This window comes from Triturus cristatus, chromosome 4_2 (assembly GCF_964204655.1).
Source record: "Triturus cristatus chromosome 4_2, aTriCri1.1, whole genome shotgun sequence".
Lineage (NCBI taxonomy): Eukaryota > Metazoa > Chordata > Amphibia > Caudata > Salamandridae > Triturus > Triturus cristatus.
In genome coordinates, this window is record NC_140586.1 from 944284716 (window position 1) to 944307818 (window position 23103).

The 23103-nt window shown below is 47.5% G+C and overlaps 1 protein-coding gene across 3 annotated transcripts in view; it reads left to right on the forward strand.

Annotated features, from left to right (window-relative positions):
* The window catches only part of LOC146839023 (uncharacterized), a 432821-nt gene that overhangs the window by 337267 nt on the left and 72451 nt on the right, over positions 1-23103 (forward strand). The window lies entirely within an intron of this gene.

The following is a 23103-nucleotide window of genomic DNA, read 5'->3' on the forward strand; positions in this document are numbered from 1 at the left end:
AGAACAGAGTGAAAAAGAGGAAAGAAAGAGTGTGATGCAGACAATGGTTGAGAAGAGCAAATAAGGCAAAAATAAAGAGTGAGATAAAAGGAGACAAAGATGAGGATGAGAGAAGGACAGGGGGAGAAAAAGAGCAGCAGAGCCTGGAGAAGAGATCAAGAGAGCGAAAATACAACAGACAGTGAGATATAAAAAGTAAAAGCAAGATTAAAATGAGTGAGAAAGAAAAAAAGGCTGTTGAAAAAGAGGAAGAGAGTTAAAAGAAAATAGTGAGATAATAGGGGAGGAAAAAAGTGAGAAGCTAGAAAGAGAAAGTAAGACCATGAAGGTCCACTTGAGTGAGGGAATGAAAGGCTAAAAAAAGGATAGAAGAGGGACCACATTCGTGAGAGAAATGTAAGGAGAGAAAGTAAAGTGGCCTGAGAATAAAGGCAGCAGAGAAGGAATTTGTGATGGTAAAGGCTTTTTTCTCTTAAACTGTCCGTACTTTTCATAAATACTATAACCAGGCGCAGGTAGCAATGTCTTTTGCACGGAGATTTACTAATGAAAATCGAAACAATTACACCACTTGTAGGTTGTGGGAATAAACAAAAATCTGCAATAGTGATCTATTTAAAAAAATTCAGGATAAACAGTTTTGAAGTTAACTCACAATAGAATGGTACATCGACTTTCAGTGCCAACTAGTTGTCACAAGGAAAACCTGTCCGTAGACTGCTGTTTTAGGGAAAAAGTATGCCACAGAGTAAACGCACACAATTCTGAGAAGTATAAATAGTCCAGTAATCATGATCTATACAAGACTTTGATTGCCAATTTGCTGCACTCCGACGAGAAGGCAGTTGAAGCAGCTACAAATGGAGGCTGCAAAGCTTGAGAGAGAGAGACTTGACTAACTAGCCTATGGCTTAACTGGAAGATCCTATTATAATTTGATATCTTTGAGTGTAGAGGTAAGGGCCGAGGAGCACATTCGGTGTCAATGAGTAGATTGGGTGTCAATGAGTACTGGAAAGTGGATAGGATCACTCATCAGTGAGACAGTAAAGCCAGAGTCTCAGAAAATGCAGACCACTGCCAATGATCACATGTTGTGAGTTTGTGTTTGACAGTGCCTTGTCCATTGTTGCGTGAGGTGTTCGTGGGGACATAAAGCCCTCACTTGCAAGGCAGGCAACAAACCGAGTGCTTAATAACACCATGTATTTCTTGCTAATTATGTTGCCACTTCATTTGATGATAACTCGCGCGACCGCCACTCTATCACAAGGATGATGTCATCAGTGATGTCATGAGTGATGCCACTGACCATGTCATGAGTGATGTAATATGTGACGTCATGAGCAGTGGATTGTGGGCGCGCGAGTTATAGTTATCTGAACTAAATTTAACGGGGGAATTTCATTGGTTTTTTACGAGCGAAATGTCCAGCTAACTATAACATGTGTGAAACCTATGGTTTTTTAAGTGAATTTGCAAGGTTTTATTTATATATATATATATATATATATATATATATATATATATATATATATATATAATTTAATCGCCAAACGCCCTTGAGCTTAAGAGGTCACTCAACGATGTTCCTCCCATCCGGTTTCTGGCCTCTCAGCAGCTCAACAACCTGTTCCCCATTTAATCACAGCCATGCCCGACGCGTTTCAAGGCCAATACGCCTCTTCCTCATGGGCTCTCTAACAGAAGCATCAATGACTCACCTTACTTAGGTCACAAGCATGCTGGTATGCGTAGTCCATAGAGGTGAGTGTTATTTTAATCCTTAAGTAGGTTCAATGCTTCCGTTTTCATTTCGAGTTCATTGTGTCTACATTGAACCTACTTAAGGATTAAAATAACACTCACCTCTATGGACTACGCATACCAGCATGCTTGTGACCTAAGTAAGCCACGCCCACTGAGGGCAGGAATTTTCAATAAAGATGAATTGAATGTCGAGGTGAGTCATTGATGCTTCTGTTAGAGAGCCCATGAGGAAGAGGCGTATTGGCCTTGAAACGCGTCGGGCATGGCTGTGATTAAACGGGGAACAGGTTGTTGAGCTGCTGAGAGGCCAGAAACCGGATGGGAGGAACATCGTTGAGTGACCTCTTAAGCTCAAGGGCGTTTGGCGATTAAATTATATATATATATATATATATATATATATATATATATATATTCCTTCAGGTGCCCCAGAACATGAAGACGCCACTCCACGGAGGATGATTTGCAAAACCTTTTATTGCAAACCACGGAAAGCAGCCCAGTCCTTGCTGTCCCTTACGCGTTTCAGTGTAACAAACACCTTAATCATAGGGGGAGGGGGAACTTGGCAATATATATATATATATATATATATATATATATATATATATATATATATATATATATATATTGTAGGACTTGGCCCTTTTTCCCTCATTTGTTTTCGTTTTTGTAGTATTGATGCAGATTCAGGGAGCCATTTTATCTAACCCTGAAACTTCTGTCTGAGGGCCTGGAGCACAAAATGGTGGCCACCTGTGACATCACCAGCATCCACTGGAACCTACCAGCACCTTCCAGAACATTCCAGAACTCTGTGACCGTTGGAGGCGGTTTAGAATGTTGGGAAGCTAAGACAGAGAGTTGGCAGTTGGAGCTGGCAGTTGGCACCTGACTGGTGAAGAGAGAGCAGCACAACAGTGAAGGAGGAAGGAGTGAAGCAGCAGGGGTGGAAACTTGTGCCTGGAGTGGGGTCCATAAACCCACCCTTGATACTAGTCCCTACTGATGGATCCCAGCCTGTAGCCCTGTGTGGGAAGAAGCCAGAAAAACTCATCCTAAGGACCTGGACAGCAGGAACAGGCCTTAGAAGCAGAAAGCAGCAAGATCCTGACCTGGAAACTGATTTCCCTGGAGTCCGGCGTCGAGTAGCCTAAGACCTGGAGCCCGAGGTGGAGAAGCGGCGCTGACTGAAGAAGCAGACGTCGTACCCGGAGCCGCCTGAGGTCGTGAGAGGGCGCCGACGGAGGTCGTGAGGAATACCAAAGGTCGAGGAGGAAGTTAACCGAGGTCGAGTGAGCGGCGTCATCGGAGGAGTGAAGTCCGCCCTCCGGAGTCGTCGGAGACCGAGGTGAAGTGTACCGGAGGTCGTGAGTGAGGATCGCACTCCGGAGTCGCCCGGAACCTGAGAGGAGGAGCACCGGAGGTCGGGGGTGAGGATCGCACCCCGGAGTCGCCGGAAGTCGACATCGAGGCCAGGCCGGCCGACGTCATCGAAGCCGAGAGCGCCATCGGACCGGAGCCGCCCGAAGTCGACATCGAGTAGAGACTGCCCGACGCCGTCGAATCGGAGGTCGAGATCGAACCGAGGCCGCCGACATCGGACCGGAACCGCCTACCGGCGTCGTCTAGAACTGACATTGTGCCGTGGCCGCCGAGACCGAACCGGAACCGCCTCACGGCATCGACACGACTCCAGCGGCGTCGGAACATCAGAAAAAGGGCAGTAAGTGGAGTAGAGGGCGCCTAAGGCCCTGTGGAGACCTGAGAGACTGCTCTAAGGGGCTAGGGAGGTGCTGGAACCAACCTGACTGTGCCAGGGGTGAATTGGGACTAACCTAGAGAGGTTGTGTGGAGAGAGAAAGCCAGGGCACTGGTATTCCCCCCCTTGATCTACCTCAGTTAGGCCTCAGCCTTGTCCCAGCCAGGAAGTAGAACCCCTCAAGCCTTCCACAACCCTACAAGCTGTGCCTGGGCCAAATCAGCCCTTAGGAATTGAAAAGTGATCTGATTACATGAGTGCTGCTGTATACTTTTAATTATTTATTGGGGGCACTGTATTTATTGTGTTAACCTATTTATTGCTTCACTATATTTATTGGTCTACAGGACTTGTTGGTGTACAATATTTATTGGTTCAGTATTTATTGCCTCAGAATATTTAATTGCCTGTATTACCTGCACTTATATTTATGTCCCTTGTATTTATGATCATCCCTATTTATTGAATCTCCAGACAGTATTTATTTGACCTGCACTACTTAAATTTGTATATTGTGATTGACTTATTTATTTTCCCAATCAGCAACTAAGAGAAAAAGATAAAGAAAGATATTTTCATAATTTTTACGGTGTAGAGTCGTTTTTGGAACGGATGCACGCATGGTTATTGTATGGGTATATTGTATGCTTAGCACGGTGCCTGTTTCCTGACCACTCGAGCCAAGCTACCACAGTGTGTTCGGGGAGTCCACCACCACCCTGCGGAGTGGGAGTGGGCTGTTTCCAACATAAATTGGTGTTCAGTGGTGGGATAGAGCTGTGCCTACGCATACTCAACAATAACTGTGGGTAGTCCATAGGCCTACACCGGGAGTTTTCTCAAAAGCGGCCTTACTAATTGTGGGTTTTTGTTTTTTCCAAATTTACTCTGGTGGTGGGAGGAGGTATTATTAAAGGTACCCCCCTGCATAGTTACTGCACAAAACCTGTCCTCTAACCTGAGTGGGCAAGATGGAGTTTGTACTAGAAAATCTAGAAACGTACACTGTGGCCCAACTCAGGGAGTTTTGCCAGCGGGAGGGGGTGTACTGTCCCCCAGGAGCAAAGAAGGGTGCACTCCAAACCAGCTTAAGGGCTTGGGGGGAGGCACGCAGGGAAAGCAAGGCTGAGGAGGAAGACAGGGATGGAGAGCCTGACCCTGAGGGGGCTGAGATGTACCAACCTGAGGTGGGGAACCTGTCAGCAGGGCCCAGAACCATTTCTAGGAAGGGCAGCAGTGCCTCTAGCGGTGGCTTGTCTGAAGTGGAGCTAACGGACCGGAGGGAGAAAAGACAGCTCACATGGGACTTAGCAAGGCTGGAGAAAGAGATGGAGGAGAGAAGGATGGCGCACGAGCTTCAGATGAGGGAGTTGGAGCTGCGTGCCCTCCAGATGAGTGTGTCCAGCGAGGACACTGGTGGCAGCATACCGGAAGCTCCACAGGAGCTAGAAGTTTATTTACCCCAGGATGACATCACCAGGGTGTCTGAGGAGGCATTGGGGTGGGAACCTGAAGGGGGTAGTGCAGGGATCTCCCAACCCAGCGAGGTGGGAGAAGTGGCAGATAGCCCAGCTAGGTCCCAGGGCGAGAGGGTTGTAGGCTATCTGTAGGAAGGCGTGAGACGGGGAGGTGTCCCGAGGTGCCCCAACCGAAGTCTCAGGGCCTGGAGAGTTCCGCAAGGGAGCCCCAGGTTGGGAGCCTAGGCTGTCCCGATGTGCCCTCCAGTGCAGGGGAGCCCCTAGTGTCAGGAGGACCCAGGGCAACTGTAACCAGCGCGCCTGAGGTTCTGGGGTTAGCCCAGTTTCAGGGTTTAGGTCCTGGGCTGGGATGCCAGGCTCAGGGGTTGCCTGACCTGGCGGGTGGGGCCTCTGTTAACCGGGTCCCCCCGAAATTGACTTCCAGGGGTACTTTTCCCGTTAGGAGGGTGCTGAAATCTGGAAGGGGGTGCAGAGGGAGGAAGGTCTCGCCTCGGGCACCGACTCAGCCTAAGGGTTTAGACCCGAGGTTGAAGGATCAGTTGAGGGGTCAAGGCCCTAGACTGAGGAGGAAGTGTCTGTCTGAGGGTGCCTCGCAGGGTAGGGTGAGGAACCCCAGAAGGAGAGTTAGGGGGAGGAGAGCCTCGCCCCTGAAGGCTGGTCAGCCTAAGGGTGTGAACCCCAGGAGGAAGGACCAGAGGCAGTTTAGGACTGCAAGGAGGAGGACCGGAGTGGTCAACGGGCACTACAGGCCTGGGGCTACTGCCCCCCACTCCGCGAGATCACCCGGGCCAGAGACATCTGGACGGCCCAGGGGCCGGTCCTGGCCACAACTAGCTAGGGAGCCCCAGTGGGGTGGTTTTGTTGGTCCAGGGAGGTTCGTTAGGGAACCATTGGGTTGCAGAGCGGAGGAGAACTTGCGGGTGCTCCTGCCGTAGCGGGCCTGCGTCCACCTTTTCTCGCCCCAAGCAGGGAAGACCATCAAGGCATTGATCGGTCTACCCTGGCTTTTGGCTGGAAGGGGGTTATGTAGGACTTGGCCCTTTTTCCCTCATTTGTTTTCGTTTTTGTAGTATTGATGCAGATTCAGGGAGCCATTTTATCTATCCCTGAAACTTCTGTCTGAGGGCCTGGAGCACAAAATGGTGGCCACCTGTGACATCACCAGCATCCACTGGAACCTACCAGCACCTTCCAGAACATTCCAGAACTCTGTGACCGTTGGAGGCGGTTTAGAATGTTGGGAAGCTAAGACAGAGAGTTGGCAGTTGGAGCTGGCAGTTGGCACCTGACTGGTGAAGAGAGAGCAGCACAACAGTGAAGGAGGAAGGAGTGAAGCAGCAGGGGTGGAAACTTGTGCCTGGAGTGGGGTCCATAAACCCACCCTTGATACTAGTCCCTACTGATGGATCCCAGCCTGTAGCCCTGTGTGGGAAGAAGCCAGAAAAACTCATCCTAAGGACCTGGACAGCAGGAACAGGCCTTAGAAGCAGAAAGCAGCAAGATCCTGACCTGGAAACTGGTTTCCCTGGAGTCCGGCGTCGAGTAGCCTAAGACCTGGAGCCCGAGGTGGAGAAGCGGCGCTGACTGAAGAAGCAGACGTCGTACCCGGAGCCGCCTGAGGTCGTGAGAGGGCGCCGACGGAGGTCGTGAGGAATACCAAAGGTCGAGGAGGAAGTTAACCGAGGTCGAGTGAGCGGCGTCATCGGAGGAGTGAAGTCCGCCCTCCGGAGTCGTCGGAGACCGAGGTGAAGTGTACCGGAGGTCGGGAGTGAGGATCGCACTCCGGAGTCGCCCGGAACCTGAGAGGAGGAGCACCGGAGGTCGGGGGTGAGGATCGCACCCCGGAGTCGCCGGAAGTCGACATCGAGGCCAGGCCGGCCGACGTCATCGAAGCCGAGAGCGCCATCGGACCGGAGCCGCCCGAAGTCGACATCGAGTAGAGACTGCCCGACGCCGTCGAATCGGAGGTCGAGATCGAACCGAGGCCGCCGACATCGGACCGGAACCGCCTACCGGCGTCGTCTAGAACTGACATTGTGCCGAGGCCGCCGAGACCGAACCGGAACCGCCTCACGGCATCGACACGACTCCAGCGGCGTCGGAACATCAGAAAAAGGGCAGTAAGTGGAGTAGAGGGCGCCTAAGGCCCTGTGGAGACCTGAGAGACTGCTCTAAGGGGCTAGGGAGGTGCTGGAACCAACCTGACTGTGCCAGGGGTGAATTGGGACTAACCTAGAGAGGTTGTGTGGAGAGAGAAAGCCAGGGCACTGGTATTCCCCCCTTGATCTACCTCAGTTAGGCCTCAGCCTTGTCCCAGCCAGGGAGTAGAACCCCTCAAGCCTTCCACAACCCTACAAGCTGTGCCTGGGCCAAATCAGCCCTTAGGAATTGAAAAGTGATCTGATTACATGAGTGCTGCTGTATACTTTTAATTATTTATTGGGGGCACTGTATTTATTGTGTTAACCTATTTATTGCTTCACTATATTTATTGGTCTACAGGACTTGTTGGTGTACAATATTTATTGGTTCAGTATTTATTGCCTCAGAATATTTAATTGCCTGTATTACCTGCACTTATATTTATGTCCCTTGTATTTATGATCATCCCTATTTATTGAATCTCCAGACAGTATTTATTTGACCTGCACTACTTAAATTTGTATATTGTGATTGACTTATTTATTTTCCCAATCAGCAACTAAGAGAAAAAGATAAAGATATTTTCATAATTTTTACGGTGTAGAGTCGTTTTTGGAACGGATGCACGCATGGTTATTGTATGGGTATATTGTATGCTTAGCACGGTGCCTGTTTCCTGACCACTCGAGCCAAGCTACCACAGTGTGTTCGGGGAGTCCACCACCACCCTGCGGAGTGGGAGTGGGCTGTTTCCAACATATATATATATATATATATTAAATCCCAATCCTGGCAGTAGAACAATAGTCAGGCACAGACTCCGTGAAATGATGGCAAAAAGATGTAGTTTAATCCAACAAAAGGCAAGACGCATTTCGACGGCGAACCGCCTTGTTGTATATATATATATATATACCACCAGAGTGTAAAGAAGCACTGCTATAAATTATGTATTGCTGTTTTTGTCTCTTTTTTTTTATTGACTTTGCAGTTAAGCTGTACATACTAGGGGGGGTCACAGTTGTCATTGTTAGGAGTCTGTGGCCATTGCTGATTAGCTGCACACATTGTGGATCTTCATATAGTTAGTAAACTAAGTTCTAGGTGACCTTCCCCTATAGGAATCTGTATAGACTGTGGATTACAAGTCTCAGTTACGGGGCCAGTATAAATATTTATGATTCCGCATGCATGTTATTCTCCTCACTTGCATGCCCCATAGTACGAGCAATTCAATAGATGTTTCTTTAGAAAAGTTAAAACTGTTGGGTTCCTTTGTACTTCTTGTTGTATGTTTCGAAGTCACTTTACAAAGTATAGTCATCCGGCTACAAACAGAAGGTCATGAACAATTCTGATCTAAGCCTGCGTCTTTCTTTTGAGTCTGTGTACCCGCATCATCCACCCCCTTCTTGGACTGCTGCAAGAGCATGCATCCCTCTGCAGGACTCCGTAGTAGCTTCACACCACATGCACAAACTTGCCAATTAAGCACTCTAATTTCTGTAAAAGTAACGCTGAACCTTCTGTCTTTGTCAGTGCTTCTTTCTGTGTGTCCTTTAGGCCCTCATTCGAGGGGGCTGGTGCATAATCTGGTAGAGATTAATATCTGGCAAACGCAGGCCACACTGGGTTCTCCAATATAGTATGACCTCCCCAATGCAAGATCCACAGGATGAAAAAGACAGGAACATGGTAAAGACCCGTTTTCTCTAATTCTGAGCTGCGACACGTTCACTATGTTAGAGCCAGTGACATTAGTGCAGATAAAAACCAATAATGCGAACTGTACATGCAAGTTGTAATTCTGCTTCAACTGCAACTGTTTGAGCCTGAATGAGAATTACAGAGGTCCTGAAAATGAGGTCATAACTGTTAGAGTATTGCACTGAGAAAAGGTGCATATATGCATATGGGCTAAATATATTGCACAGATTGTGTGCACTGTTCGTTCGTGGCCTAAGTATTGTGCCCAGATTTGTGTGTGACTTACTATCCTAGATTATTATAACAATGGAAATTAGCAAATCACATTGTATTGTTTGTTAATAAGAACGTGTGATTAAAACTGCCTGTTTTAAAATGAAAATTGTAGGTCTAAAGTTAGGCCACACATTCCGTCCGCGACCCGACCGCGGCAAGCGCCAGGTACCCTGGACCTCCAACTACCCATCGATACGACACCACCACCCTCCTCGCACTCAACCCTGGAAGACTTAGAGAATGCTAACAGGCCTCACCGAACACGACATATGGCCAGTTCTCCTGCCTCCACTGCCGCCAGACCCTCACCGCCACCCCGGCCTCCAACACCGTTGACGCCAGCACCGGCGACACCCTAAAATGCATCCTCCTCAATGTATGCTCCATACACACACGCCATGGAAATCTGGAACTTACTCGACTCTCTCTCGTCCAACATCGCCTTCTTCACAGAGACCTAGACCAACGCATCCTCTGCCCCCGACATCGGCACCGCCATCCCAGATGGATACAAGATCCAGAGGAAAGACCGCCCCAACCACCCGGGGGGGCCTCGCCATTGCCCACAAGAGCACCCTCCGCCTCACCACCTCCAGCGAAACCTTCCCCTCCACCGAACACCTGCACTTCCATATCCAGACCACCCCCGAAGCCACACTCCAAGGAACCCTTGTCTACAGACCCCTGGCCCCCAAACACCTTCGCCACCACCATCCCCGACTTCATCGCACCCCACGCCATCGCCTCAACAAACTACATACTCATTGAAGACATGAACTTCCACCTCGACAACCCCAGCGACCCCCAACTCCACTATCCTTCGTGACAACCTCGCCAGCATTGGACTTAAACAACTTGTCAACACACCGACCCACAGAGCAGATCACTCCCTCGACCCCATCTTCACAGCAGGAAACCGCATCCAATCCAGCCACACAACGCAGCTGCCATGGACCGACCACCACTGCGTACACTTCGTCATCAACCAACCCAAGGCACCCAAAGCAGCCCCACGCCCCCTACGAAGAAACTGGAGCAAGGTTACCGATGAGGAACTTGACTCCACCCTCGCCCGAGACAACCACACCGGGGCACCCAAAGCAAACGACGCAGCCAGAGAACTCCACACCTGGAACTCCGACTGCGCAGACGAGTTCGTCCGCTACGCAACCCCGACAGACAACGCCCCAGGAAAGCTGCCTGGTTCACCACCGCTCTCCAAGAAGCCAGATGCACCTGCAGACGCCTGGAGAAGAACTGGAGAAACACCAAGACAGCCGAAAACCACACCACCTACAAGGACGCCATGTCTGACTACCACAACCAGACAAGAGCCACCAAGAGGAACTTTATCCACAACAAAATCCTGGCCAACTCCACCAACTCCAAGGAACGTTTCAGTGTCATTCAAGAATTCACCTACCCACGCAGCGAAGCCACAGACATCACCCCATCCCAAGACCTATGTGACAAGCTTCGAACCTATTTCCACCTCAAGAGCAAAAACCTCTACGACAACTTCATCGACCATCCAGCAGGCGCCACAGACAGCCCCCGCCCCCCAGAAACACCAGGCAGCCCACCATCTCCAACTGGACACCGATCACGGCCGAAGACAACGCCTCGACCATGAAAAGCATCCACTCGGGGGAGGCCCCCACAGACCCCTCACATCTACCACAGAGCCGCGGCTGCCATCGCACCCGAACTAAAACGCACCATCAACACCACTTATAAAACAGGCACCTTCCTAGATGACTGGAAGCGCGCAGAAGTCAGACCTCTGCTCAAGAAGCCCACAGCTGACCCCACTGACCTCAAGAACTATCGGCCCATGTCGCTCCTCCCCTTTGCAGCCAAAGTTGCAGAGAAAACAGTCAACAGGAAACTGACATGATTCATTGAAGAGAACGCTGTGCTCGACCCGTCCCAATCCGGATTCCGAAGCAACCACAGCACAGAGACCGCCCTACTCACCTCCACAGATGACATCCTGGACCAAGGCCGCTCCGTAGCCCTCACCCTACTCGACCTATCAGCGCTCTTCGACACCGTCTCCCACCGCACACTAGTTGCCAGACTACACGACGCAGGCATACAAGGAACAGCCCTGGACTGGATCCGATCATTCCTCACCGGAAGAAGCCAAAGGATCAGACTCCCACCCTTCTGCTCTGACCCCACGAAAATCACCCGTGGAGTCCCACAGGGTTCATCCCGGAGCACCACCCTCTTCAACATCTACATGGCCCCCCTCGCAGCCATCGTCCGACAACACAGCCTCTACATCGTATCCTACACAGACGACACCCAGCTCATACTCTCCCTCAAAGACCCCACCACTGCCAAACTCAACTTCCAGAAAGGAATGGAAGACGTTGCAGTCTGGATGACCAATAGCTGCCTGAAGCTCAACGCTGAGAAGACAGAAGTCTCTGTCCTCGGTACCACCCCTTCTGCATGGGACAGCACCTGGTGACCGACAGCCCTTGGAAGCCCACCTACCCCCTCAACAAGTCCCTACTCCACAAACTCCTCCTGACAATACAGAACACTGCCGCCAGACTTGCCTGTCGCAGGTACTTGGGCCTCCCACGCGAGTGAGGCACCATTTTTATCGGGAGACCCGGGGGAACGCTAGGTGGTAGGAAATTTGTGTCAGCCCGGTGATTCCACAACTTTCCCACACAACGTGTGAAAAAAGTGATTTATTTTTTTTCCAGCTAAATTTTAGATTTGCAGGGGATTCTGGGTAAGAAAACATTGGTGGATCCACGCAAGCCATACCTCCCTGGACTCCCCCGGGTGTCTAGTTTTCAGAAATGTCTGGGTTTGGTAGGTTTCCCTAGATGGCCGCCGAGCACGGGGCCAAAAACCCAGGTGACCCCCCATTGCAAACCAGGTCATTTTGAGATGGGCAATTTTGATGTTGCCTCATAATGTTTTGGGCCCTTGTCTGCCGCGTGTACTTGGACCTCCCACACGAGTGAGGCACCATATTTATCGGGAGACCCGGGGGAGCACTGGGTGGTAGTAAATTTGTGTCAGCCCAGTGATGCCACAACTTTCCCACACAAAAAATAGGTTTGCTAGGTTTCCCTAGGTGCCGGAAGAGCTAGGGTTCAAAAACTACAGCTAGGCACTTTGCCAGAAAAGGGTAATTTTTCGCTGTGAAATTGGGGTGTGTCTACGTTGCGTTTTGCGCTGTTTCCTGTCACGGGTACTAGGCCTACCCACACAAGTGAGGTACCATTTTTCTCGGAAGACTTTGGGGAACACGGGGTGGGTGGAAATTTGTGGATCCACGCAGATTTCAGAACTTTTCACCACAGAAATGTGAGGAAATGTGGTTTCTTTTGACAATTATTTTGGTTTGCAAGGAATTCTGGGTGACAGAACCTGGTGAGAGGCAGTCAAGTCACACCATCCTGGATTCCCCTGGGTGTCTAGTTTTCAAAAATGTATAGTTTGCTAGGTTTCCCTAGGTGCCGGCAGAGCTAGGGTTAAAAAACTACAGCTAGGCACTTTATCAAAAAAGGGTCATTTTTGGGACTCGCCTGACCCAGCGCTTGCGCTGGTCTGGCGAGACTTTAAGTAAGGGCTTAAAAAAAGCCATAAAGAGGGGGGAAAATGCTACCGCCGGCCACAGCTTGCAGTGCATGTGTGCGGGCGTGCACTTGAGCAGAGGCGCCATATGGCGTGATTACTGCTGCGCGCGCACCACTCGCGCACATGCACTGCAAGCTGTGGCCGGCGGTTGCATTTTCCCCCCTCTTTATGGCTCTTTTCATATGCAACGCTTTCTTTGAGTTTTTGCGCTGCACCTTTCGTGCTTACCGTATCTGCTCAATTCCGACTGTGCGCATGCTTAGTGTAGGTATTCAGCTGTACGCACCTGAGCTACCCTTGGAAAAAACGCCTGTTAGTGATCCCTGTACGCATTGCGTCCTTTCGGTGATTTTGCGGTTTCTCTTTATTATTACGCACTGTTCAATTGCTTCCATCAGTCCTTGGAGTCCCAAAGTGATTCAGAGCCACATCTGCATGCCTGCTGCAACTGTTTAAGTGGGTGAAACCGCTCACTACTACGGTTCCACATGTCTCGAAGTCAGTTATACATATTTTGCTAAAGGTTGCGCACTTCTTTATTTGGCGTTTCCAAGCCCCTATTAAGTGAGGTGCATGTTGTTCTTTTAATTCAGATGCTGGTAATCGCCTCCTTCCAATTAAACGAGGTGAAGATTAGAGAATGTACATAATTGTCCACAATAAAGGGAGAGTGTGTGGCGTAACGGCCAGAGCTGCCGACTCTCGAACTGGGGGACCAGGTTAGATTCTTGACCTCGGCTCAGCATTTTGTGGGTCTGGGCAAATCACTTAGTCTTCTTGTGCCTATCAAAAATGAATGTGTTATTTCCGTTATGTAACTGGTACCTGAGTAAAGCTCTCCAATACCTTTGGGTCCAGTTCGCCCTATATAGAGCTAAAAAGGGCAACTGCGGCAACTTGAGAGGGAACGTTTTAAATCGGACACACTTATATTTCGTAGCCTAAGATACTTGCGCACAAGGGGTTGTGTGGATGAGCTACTTTTCAGAGTTCTTGTTAATCTCGATGTATTCTTTTTTAGGGGTAGATGGCCTAGCTCTGCTTGTTGTATCTTTTAAAACGGACTATGTGTGAGTGCACGCACATGCAGATCGGACAGTGTGTGAGCAGAGAAGGCAGGGTGTAGAGGGGTCAGTGCATGTGGAAAAGGGACAGGGAGCATAGGGACAGCTCTCTACAAGCAGTAGTAGAGAAAGACTTCAGTAACAACAGAATAGATACGGAAAGTCGTACAGGGAGGGCGGGTGTTGTTTGTATAGTTGAAAAGACAGTGATGGCCTCTAACTCATACACACACTTGTTACACGGCACGCAGCTGCAGTACAGCTTCCCTCACATACTGAAGAAATACAGGGTCAGAGACCTACAGATCCCAGGAGGGCCCACTCAGCCTTTTATCCTTCACGGTCCACGAAATGGTAATCCAGTTAGATTAGGTGTTATAAATACGAGCTAAATGTTCAGAGCGCTTTGGATAGAAGTTCTAAATAAAGAACACACGTTTTATTATAAACTAAGGAGCAGTTGCAACAGTAACTAACGGCGTAGAATTGTGGTGTTCACTGCTGACCAATGTGTCTTGCACCTGATATACCACTGTAGTGCATCCGAGGGCAGGCATAAATTGGATCTGAAATCATTCCGGATGTAAGTTTACTGCACGATTGAGCAAGGATGAATGGGAGAGTGTAACATGACCCTGTGGCTGTGAGGTGTTTTGGAATGGTCAGTGACGTAATAATGTGCGCCAGGGATCATATCTGTTGTACTGCGCACGTAGGTTACTTTTGGGGGGGAAAACAATAGAAACGTTTTTAAGAAATATTAAACAATAAGTAATCCTCTCCACAAAGAGATTGTGATAGTTTTTCTTGCTGGTATTTTTAAGTCTGGCTGCAGACAACCTGAGCTGGTTTCCAGGCTGTTTCTTACATTTTTAAATGTACATAAAATAGTCTTCAGGGGAATATGTCTCACTCACTTAACTGATCTACAACAGAAAGTGCTTCTAGCATCAAGAACGCAGATTAACTTCAGTGGTGCAAAGTGTGACGTCAAGGCTGAGGTGACCCCACTTTATAGCAGGTCACCACTAACTATTACCAACTATCATTGTACAGTGCCTAATACACTGGGCACTCTAGGTTCTACATCAGTCACACTGATTGTCACGGCACTTCCATCATGCTGGACTGGCAATGTTACCTCCATGTAATACAGTTCCACCACGGAGGAGGCACGCGTTCATGTCTTACACTGCGCGTGCACTTGGACAGGGGTTGTTGAAAACAGTGAAGTAGAAACAATTTGGAAACCATGGGATAACTACTCACAGTCACTAGACACACAGACGTAGTCCTTTACTCACAGCGAACGGTATAGCCAATAGGTCTCGCTTTTGGGACCTTATAAGTATTTAGTTATGCAGCACAATATCCTTGGTGCAACATCAACTGTTGCATGGCTAAACACTTATAAGGTCCCAAAGGCGAGACCTATTGGCTATGCCAATGCTTGTTCACTGTGAAATTGTGGTGTGTCCACGTTGCGTTTTGCGCTGTTTCCTGTTGCGGGCACTAGGCCTGCCCACGCAAGTGAGGTACCATTTTTCGTGGAAGACTTTGAGGAACGCAGGGTGGGTGGAAATTTGTGGATCCACGCATATTCCAGAACTTTCCACGATAGAAATGTGAGGAAAATGTGTTTCTTTTGAATTTTTTTTAGGGTTTGCACGGGATTCTGGGTAACAGAACCTGGTGAGAGCCAGTCAAGTTACCCCATCCTAAATTCCCCTGGGTGTCTAGTTTTACAACAAGCATTAAAAATGCAATAGGTCTCGCCTTTTATTAAGTTAAAGCCATTTGTTTGCTATACAATACCATTAGCAAAGCAAATGGCTTTAACTTAATCAAAGGCGAGACCTATTGCATTTTCAATCCCTGTTTTACATTCCCATGGCGGTGCCTCAAAAAAAGGGCACTGCAATGGTAATGCCAAAAACAGTTCCTACACAGCATGGACTGGGGTGCATGACATAGGGGGGCACAACATGCACCCCAGGGCCAGTGGCACAAGCGGACCCTGTAGGCCACCTTTGTTTCCTCTCTGCCACAGTTTTCATGGAGGAGGAACCGCCATGAATGCCGGGGTGGAGAGGAAACTTGTAAAATGCCTAGCAGGATCGCAGCGGTCCCGCCAAGTATATTGCTGCCTCTACACCACAGCATCACTGCCCGGGAATGGTGGTCCCATGGCAGCTGCGGTGTGGCAATGGCGGTCCGACCTCCCTAATTGTAATAGGGTGGTTGAAAGATCGCCACTGTTGCGCCCCCTAGATTCTGGCGGTCCGTGGACCACCAGACTCGTAATTGAGTCCTCAGTCTTATACCAAAGAGACATATTGCGCTGTCTGGAAGGTGAGACCTACAAAGGAGCGCAAAAGGGTCTACAAGGAAAGACTTCGAAGTCCTTACAGCATGTCCCCAAGACGAACCCCATGGCACTCCATTCATTATTTGAACAATAAACCTTCTGAGCAACTGTGAGACTGGCCCGGTATCGCTCCATGTTGCGTGGGGGAAATGTTTCCTGGGCCATAGCTTTCAGGTGTGGGGCAAACCCTAAAAAAGGCCTGCATTAGAGGATAACTCTTCCTGGTAGCTCAGTCAGCTGTGTCGTCTCATTCATCTCAGATATATTCTAGGAATCTCTCTGAGGTCTTTGGCTATGAAACAACTGGTGCATACCGCAGTGCGTGTTTCACACTAGAGAGACGGTAGTCGGGCACACAGTTTTGCCAGAGTGAAGCCATGTCCTATCGTGGCATCCCTCTGCTGCAGCCGTGGGCGAGGATTGCCGCAGAGATGTGCACTGAGCGCCTCTACGGGACTGTGTCAGATAATCTCAGATCCACTTCCGGTACCCTACAGCATGTCGACCCGGTCCTGATTAAAGATGGGATGGGAGAGGGGGGCTACAGATTGGAAAGTGCTTAGTAGTAAAAGCGCCAGACTGGCTAGCTATTTGGAGAAATCGAAATTATTCACAATGGTAATGGCAACTTAAACATTGATGTGGAAACTAATAATGCATCCTGCACTATATATAATAGAAAAAGAAGAAGGACAAGAAAGGAAAACGTATAACACAGAAGGGAAGGACATGGAAGGGAAAGGACAGGGGGCAAGGAAAAGAAAACGGAAACGGAAGAGAAGGGAAAAAGTCCTCTTCCTTTGCCCTCTACTGGTCTCTGTTCATAATGGCTTCACGCAAACTGATGCCCCAACCCACCCTGAATATTCTAACACCTGCTAGATATAGTTAGGCATTAGACTAACTACCTCCACCACCCAAGAGGTACCAGGCCCTACATTACGCTCCGTCTTATCGACCACTCGCCACCCCATCCATTCAGAGCATTGAGGTGACATTACTGTGGCGTGGGGCGCTATGGCTATAAAAGTAACAAACGCCGCATAAAATGGGCGGATGGAGTGGGTTGGAGAAGGAGTTAGAGGTGGATGGACGGACGGACGGACGGAGGGATGGATGGATGAATGGAGTTCAGGGTTCTTGATGACAACACAGATGATGAGTCACATTGAAGCCTGCACAGACTTAGGTCAATGCAAAGATTAATTTCAAAAATAGGAAACAACGTGTTTAAACGTTCAGATGAAAAAAAACAAAAACTTGCTTCTTTGGATGCTATTGCACATCTCTTCCTTCACCAAAATACGAAAACGCTATTTATTAATTATTTTTTAACACATTTAAACTACTTCCAATCACTGCCTAACATATAAGCATACCAAAAACATATTTAAAAAATACAGCGGCGGCAATGTCAAACGCAAAGGTCCATTTTATATCATGTCGTTGTAGTCATACACAATAATAATCCTGCATTTCTCGTCCAGGCTTTTACTCTAACAATGCATTGTTTATTCATACAGTGCCTGCTATCCCTGTGTTGCCGGTTTGTAGCGCTTAATAACAACTGTTACAAACACACAACTCACTGCTACGTAAGGTATCACTCTCGGAAAAAATCTAAGTTACGTCACTCTGCCCTTCTTTGAACCTGGTGACCTGCAGGTGAAACATAGATCTAATGAGTGACCGCTTGTCTCACTGATCTATGTTAGTAGCTATAAAGCACCACGAGGACCTTTTTGCGGATTCAGAGCACTTGTAAATGTACAATAAAACATTCAGTTTCAGTTTTTAACGTCTTTATTTCGATTTTTTCATCATAAAAGACACACATATACACAAAATTACATTAGATACAATTAGTGCGCCAAAGTCATAAAATCATAAATATTTAAATACACATACTAACAAACAAATCAAAAAGAAACAAAACAAGAAAAATGAAGGCAAGGCAAAACTAGTTAAAAATCTCAATTAAACATACTTATAAAGACGTCAAAAAAAAATTGTATAAACATTTGGGCATATATAAAAAAATATAGCAGATCATCAATACTAATAAAATCATGGGACAAAAAAAAAAAAAAAAACAGTGGGATAACACAATATACCAGTTATTTGGGTCATGATACTATGAGCTGACTGACTTAATCCTTATCAGCCAAGCCCACCCAAGGAATTTGGCCAATCCTATGGTTAGCCATTCAGAAGTGTTGGTTCTCAAGATGTACAATGCTTCACTACTCACTCGGGTGTTTAGTCTAGAACATATAGGTTTCAGCCACTTATTACGTGGTTCACAATAAGCAGTGCAGACAAATAAAAAATGACCTAGTGTTTCTTTGCAAACGGTACAACAGGGACAAAAACTTGACTCCAACCTCTGCCAGCCATTAGTAAAAGCCCTCAGAGGCAGTGTACCTACACGGAACTGATGGTATAGTTTCCTATCTAATGTTTTAAGGATAACATCCCAGTATACTTCTTTGTTAGGTACTATTTTGTGGAGCAAAAACTGGCCTGTCAGATTCATTTTCTCAGAAAGAGCCACAAGTTCCGTTTTTACCATAGACCAAAAGAGAAGTTTAAATTCATTCTTAGTAGGGAATATTTGAGAACCCGGCTCCGACCAAAGCAAGGGAAGACCCATTTCGGTAAGAGTGTTCTTAATTAGCTTTAGCCACGGTACGTCACCTGCCCCTTGTTGCATTCTCACATCCTGTAATTCACGGGCAAACATGGCCAACTCCGGGGTGGACCATATGCGTCTCCATAACGCCACCATCCTATAGAGGGCCTGGTGTTTAATGGTATGCATGCCCATGTCCATCAAAAGTGGAAGGACTGGTGTTGAGGGGGGGAGACTAACTAGGTTTCGAAGGAATTTATTCTGTATCCTATCCAAGGCAACCAGGTCCACACATCCCCAAATATCGGCCCCATATAATATGGCTGAGCTGATTTTAGCACTATAAATTTTAAGAGCGGGCAGTACTCTTTTAGTCAGGGAACACCGCTGTTCTTTTACTAAACAACCAGTCAGGCGGGCAAATTTCAAACAGAGTGCTGCTACCTGATCTTTCCATTGTAGCCTATAATCCAAGGTAACACCAAGATAAGTCATTACATCAACCTGCTCCAATCTAGACCCATTCATTAAAACATGGCCCCTCAGTGGCTTTTTCTTAGTCAGGACCATGAACTTGGTTTTATTAATATTGATCTCAAGATCATTCATATTACAAAAGTCCATGAATTTATTTATTGCTACCTGTAAACCCTTCTGTGTTTTGGCCAATATGAGAGTATCATCTGCGAAAATTAAAAGAGGGAATTTGGTCCCACCCAGTGAAGGAGCATCAGTGGGGGTGTCTGAGAGGAACTTAACCACCTGATTAATGAAGAGTACAAATAGGGTGGGGGCCAGGACACAACCCTGCCTCACACCGCGAGTTACGGGGAAGGAATCGGTAACCTGGCCCTGACAACCCCATCTGACTCTTGCAAAGTTACCCTCATGCATCCTGATGGTAAGTTCTAATAGTGCACTAGGGACCCCCATCCTTCTCAATGCTGCCCACATCTTCCCTCTGGGGACCAGATCAAACGCTGATTTGAGGTCCACAAATGCAGCGAAGATCTTCCCGTCTCTCAATAACACGGTTTTCCAATAGATCATGACAAATCTTAATATCTGATCAACTGTGCTAATGTGTGCTCTAAAACCCGCCTGCATTGGAGACAGAATATCTACTTCTGACATCCACGAATGGATCTTCCCTAACAGCATTCTGGCTATTACTTTTTGTAGGGCATCGATAAGGCTGATGGGGCGATAATTTCCCGCATCAGATCTATCCCCTTTTTTGTGCACTGGCAGAATCTCAGCCCCTTTCCAGGAGTTTGGGATCCTGGTCCCTCTAGCTATGGCATTTGCTAAGACTAATATGTACGGGACCCAGTGTGTTTGATCGTATTTGAAGAGGTCCGCAGGGATGCAGTCCATGCCGGGGGCTTTGCCATTCTGCACTTGTTTAAGAGCAGAAATAGCTTCAGTTTCAGTGAAAACAATGTGATCAAGTGAGGACACCTCAGACTGCACACTGGCATCTTCCCTAATGGTAGTAAGGGAGATCCGTTCCGTGTGGCTGAACTGTGCCTCATAATGCTTGACCCATTGCTCTGCAGGGACGTAGTTTACTGGAGTATGTAATTCCCCCGGCCCTCCCCATTTCACAACCTCCCAAAATTTTTGTTGGTTAGATGAGGTACTTGCCTGGTATAAATCTAACCAACGCTGATCATCCCATTTGATTTTTGCCTCTTTTAATGCTTTCTTATAATTCACCCTGGCTATTCTTATATCCGGGCATGATTTAGATTTAATAGCCCTTAACAGAGAGCTGTGGGCAATACTACAGGTCTTATCATACCATTTCGACCTAGATTGTACTGGGCCATTAATTCCTCCTTTTACGGGTTTGATAAAAAAAGACTTAATTTTACTAAAAAGAGACTCATGAATTGTCCCGATTTGGTCAAGTGGGGTTCCAGCTTCAAGTATGGGTACCATCTGTTTTGTAGCCGCAAGGACCTCCATGGCAATCCCGCTAATAATAGCAGTATTGTCTTGGAGCCCAGCCCATCTTACCCTTCTGCAATCATTTGTGAGACCAGCATCTGCTGTATCAATATTTGTTGCAGTATTCATGCGGAGACCCTCATCCACTGATAATTTTATAACCAGGGGGTTATGATCACTCTCGGATCTAGTGACTATTTCCATGTCCACCAATATTTTCCAAAACTCTATCTTTAACAAAAAATAATCAATGCGGCTCGAGTTTAGGAAATTATCAAATGTAACGTTTCCCATCTGGTCTGATTTGGTCCTTCCATTCGCTGCACGCAAATCCCATTCAAGGCAAAGACCCAACCACTGCATAACTGCCTCCGTGACTTTTTTAATTGGAGGAATAGACAAAGGGGGAATATTCCAAATCTGATCAATTTCCCCATATCCCCCGCTATCAAGATTAGGAAACGGTTCAAAACAACAGTTGAAATCACCTGCCACCATGACACATTTGTCACTACTAATGTTATTCAGTAGGGAGTCAAGTTCAGCTACCACTCCCGCAGGCTTCCCACCTGGTAACCCTCTAGCATATATGTTGAACAAACAAATGTCCTGGTTATTTTTACCGGTTAATTTCAACGCTAGGATGTCATTACTCAGTGTAGGGAGTTCCGTGATAGTAATGGCTAAGGATTGTCTAATCCAAATAACTAGACCTCCTGAAGGGCGACCCTTCGGTCCTTTACTAGCTGGTTTGTAGTAATTAAGGTAGCCAGCCCGATAAATAGCGTCGGTTGACCAACTTTCCTGCAGGATAATAACATCATGTAAATCCACAAAGGAACACCAGTCAGCCTCTGACGCTTTCCCCCTTAAGCCCGCTATATTCCAAGACAAGACTACGAGGGTGTAATTTGTTCTCTCTGCCATCATGGCGGTTGGGTTGGCGACAGCCTTGGTGATCGTCTGTCTATGGGTACCTGACAAGAATGTCTCCCTTATATCCACCCTCTGTGAATTCGCGCTAGACACAAGGACAGTCTCTACCCCAGGGACACTTACATTATTTAAAGAGCAAGTTACTACAGCCCTAGAACACCCAGTAATCGATTGTTCTACATCATGTCAATCCACACCTTCCAGGCCGGAAAGGGGAGCAAACCGGTTCGCAAGGTGGGGATAAAACATTGGATAGAGCGGAGTGTCAAAATGGAATCTCCCTCTAGGCCTGTCCCTTCTTGAGTGATGAAACGGGGTGTGGGATCTATTTGCATATAAAGCTGGATAAAAATAATGCAATAGTAAAGTTTGTACATCCCCAACTCTACCGAATCTTGGTTCCCTGCAAATGTATTCGGCAACCCAAGGCTCTCTAAAGCTAACCACCACACAATCCCCCTCAAGATCTTTCTTACCAAAACCTATCCAATCCACCCTCCTTACATTAAGTATTTCAGGGTTTAGGTTAGGAGGGAGTGGCCGGTTTTTATTAAGCCAAAATGTAACCTTATTGTAAAGATCCTCGTCTGTTTCCCTCTTACCATCTACTAGCGGAGCCACGCCAGTTAAAACAATTGTATAAGGCACTGACTCCGGTGGAAGGTTCACACACTGTTTCTTTGGGATGGGTTTGGCGGTGGACTGATGACTAATATTTTTGCCCCTAACGGAAGTTAGGTTTTTCTGAACCTGCTGGTTTTTTACAGGCTTTGGCCTTGCAGGGTTCTCTGTAGAAACTGCTTTCTTAGGGGCAGGTACAGTTTTTTGCGGGGCCTTGGGTATAGAGGGTCCCACTTGTGAACTATTACCCCCCGCTTTATTGTTCATAGGCTTTGGAATGGTCAGGACAGAAGGGGTCGGACCAGCAATTTCTAAGCTGGCGAGGATTCTGTCAGAGGTCGCTATATTATCCTTCACTAGCAGATCTAAGGAATCCATTTTTGTATTTAATAACCTTGTCCTTTCAAAAAGAGGTAAAAGTAGAGATTTAAATAGCAACTCAATTTTAGCCAAAAATATCTCTTCTGTAATACTAATCATAGTCTCACCTCCCCCTTGCTGGGCAGTAGTGTTAGTATTGGGTAGCTGTGGGGGGGATGGTGAGGCATTTCCCAACCCCTCAGCTTGTTCCTCCATGTCCGGTAAGTCTACCCTCTTGCGTTTCCCAGGGTTATGAGTGGGTGTTTGTTGTGGATGGGAAAGGGAATCCATTAGTTCAGCACTAATATTGAAATTTGGGGAGTCTGAAAGACCAGAATTATCCCTGGACTGATCTAGGCAAGTGGTCCCGCTATTTAGTAGGTTAACGCGCGCAGTATTAAAAGCATTTTCCTGGTTAGAATCCA